Source organism: Notothenia coriiceps, unplaced genomic scaffold (assembly GCF_000735185.1).
Source record: "Notothenia coriiceps isolate Sejong01 unplaced genomic scaffold, NC01 NC01_scaffold00029400, whole genome shotgun sequence".
Classification (NCBI taxonomy): Eukaryota; Metazoa; Chordata; class Actinopteri; order Perciformes; family Nototheniidae; genus Notothenia; species Notothenia coriiceps.
This window is the reverse complement of record NW_011362101.1, coordinates 1-2,579: the sequence shown is the minus strand read 5'-3', so window position 1 is coordinate 2,579 and position 2,579 is coordinate 1. Positions and strand designations below refer to the sequence as shown.

Here is a 2,579-nt window from a genome sequence, read left to right as displayed (position 1 = left end):
CGACGGTATTTCGAAATACCCTGGTATACCGTAATACCGTCATACCGCCCAAGCCTAATATCAATTATACTTTACCTCTGGCTCCCGGGTCGTGCATTTGAGTCCTTATCCTTGTGTATCCGAGTTCGTAACAGTATGCCAGGGCAGGTTTGCCTTCACTTACTGTTCGGGGACTCACTCATTGGTACATGTTCATATATAAAGCCATGTTGGGTAAACTCCCATCTTATATCTGCTCTCTGATCACACAGAGTTGCAGGTAGCTATTGCCTGAGATCACATGATGTGGTCTTGCTACATGTGCCAAGTGCAAGGACTGACTTAGGTACGAAAGCTTTTGTGTGCGCAGCTCCTCTTGCTTGGAACAGTCTTCAAAAATAATTGAAAATGAGCTATTTGGTTCAACTGCCTGTTTTTAAAGCTTGGATAGGTGAAATGGTCTTTGATACTGTTGGTACTTGTAAATGTTGATGGTATGTAAATGTAGCCCTGTAAATATGATGTATGATGTCCTTTATTGTTTTATTTTGTTTCATGTGTAACCTACTTGCTGCAGGTCTGCGAGAAATGTAAGATGCTCATGAGCCACCATCGAGGGAAGGTTTCCAGCACCTTACTGAATACATGACAGGATATCAAAAACCTTTACTATTATCTGGAAGCGCTTAGATTTTGACTGAAGACTAAAGCTGGACTCAAATCCTTTGTCACAGTTGAACTAACATTAACAAATCTGACAAAGAAATAACCTAACAAGCAACATCAACACAGTTGTATGGCCGAAGCCCATTTGTAAATGCAATCAGTTGATACTTTAAACAAATATATACAGGACAGAGTTAATGAACAAACAATAAAGCATTGGTGGATACACAAATAAAGCATTGTAAAAAGAGTATTTTTCTTAATGTTTTCATAGTGTTGTTGTGCGGAAGTGTGCTTTGTTTCATGGCAGTGATCAAGGCTCATTGCCAATAGCAACCAAAGTGTGTAATTACATGGTTCCACATTTTGTAATCCATACAGATTTCAATGTTTTGCCCAATTAGACTAAATCATCTCACCCTGAGCTACGGTGGCCGAAAGGTTAAAACGTGTTCCAACGGCCCAAAACATTTCCATCAGGAGAAATACGCTTTAAAAAAGTTTCAAATATAAAAACACAAATGTGCCAAAACACATGCAAATATAGAAACATCTTTAACGACTTGACAACACGTGCAAATCTTTTTGAAAACATTTACAAAACATATGCAACGTTACTGTAAGTGAAAGCACTGCACAAACAAAATGTTGCAAATAAAAAACTAAAATGTAAGTTTTATCAGCTTATTTTTAACAATGTGATCGCATGACTCCTTCTGATATTATTGCACATCTGCTCCAAGCTATAGCTAAGGTAGCTAATCGAGTCATTACAAATATACTGACAATCACTTACAGGTATGGCAAAGACTAACTGCTACAGTGACATTTGGCTAACTTTATAATCCTGAACATCACCTAGCGCTCCGGCCCCACTGCGGTCCAACTGTGCCCCCTGGTGTCCGTTGTATTTTGGCCTTCTTGCAGCTTTTTTATATTTGCAGCGTTTCGTTCATGCAGCACTTTTAGTAAACCCGGCTCATGTTTCCTCAAGGTGGTGAATATTTTTCAAAATGCTGCACATGTTTTGTAAAGTTGTTGATGATGGTTCTTTATTTGCATGTAAAATGAAATACATTTGTGTTTTTTTATTTGCATAATTTTTTTATTTTCAAACTGCAGCGTGTTTCCCCTCCTGTTTGGGTCATAGTCAAAGGTTTGGCTCTGTCGGCCCCGTACTGAGCAGAAGTTCAATTCAAGTTTTTTGACATCATTTTTAACATCGTGAATAGAACCCCTGTGTACCTGATAGGACATTTGGTTATGAAGTAGCACATCATTAGTGCTTTGTAACTGAAATACATTTTTTCATTCATCTACAGCATAGTTAACAAATATTTGTATGACCGGCTTTAACACAGTGGCTGTGTATCTGATTGTCACAGGGACAAGGATGTAATCCAATTAAAAATATAAACATTTGAAAATGAATGCACCAACATTAAAATGGCAGACTCAGAGGTGAAGAGAGATAGACACACTGATCTAGAGGTACTGGCTGCAACACACTATAAGCATCGCTCTACAACTTTGTAAATTGTCGGTGGATTAGTCACACTTCTGAAACCCGCAAACTTTTATATAGAAAGACTTCTCGCTTTCTCATTTCTCGATCTCATTAAAATACTCAGAGAAGCCTGAGTACGGAGCGAAGTCCCCGGGATCTGAAGAGGAGGACACAGATATTACTGTTACACAGGAAACAATGCAGACAGTATTACTTTAGCCCTAACACATTTAAAATACCCATCCCCTGTGGAATAATACTTCTGTTACTCACCTTCACATGGTCCTCTTTTAAAGGAGATGTCATCAATAGAAATATCACTTCGTAGTGATGGGCCTCGGATGGCTTCAAATATGATCTGAAAGAGACACAAACAATGTGATTGTATATGATGTACATATGTCTAATATGGATCAATTATATCCAG

General features: G+C 38.3%; 1 long non-coding RNA gene across 1 annotated transcript; it reads right to left on the bottom strand.

The window, feature by feature from the left end:
• Nucleotides 1–918: 918 nt before the first annotated feature.
• Nucleotides 919–2,513, bottom strand: LOC104958795 (uncharacterized). Its single transcript, XR_799796.1, has 2 exons — nucleotides 2,426–2,513; nucleotides 919–2,309 (listed from the first exon to the last, which is right to left on the bottom strand). It is a non-coding gene; the product is annotated as an uncharacterized lncRNA (long non-coding RNA).
• Nucleotides 2,514–2,579: the final 66 nt, after the last annotated feature.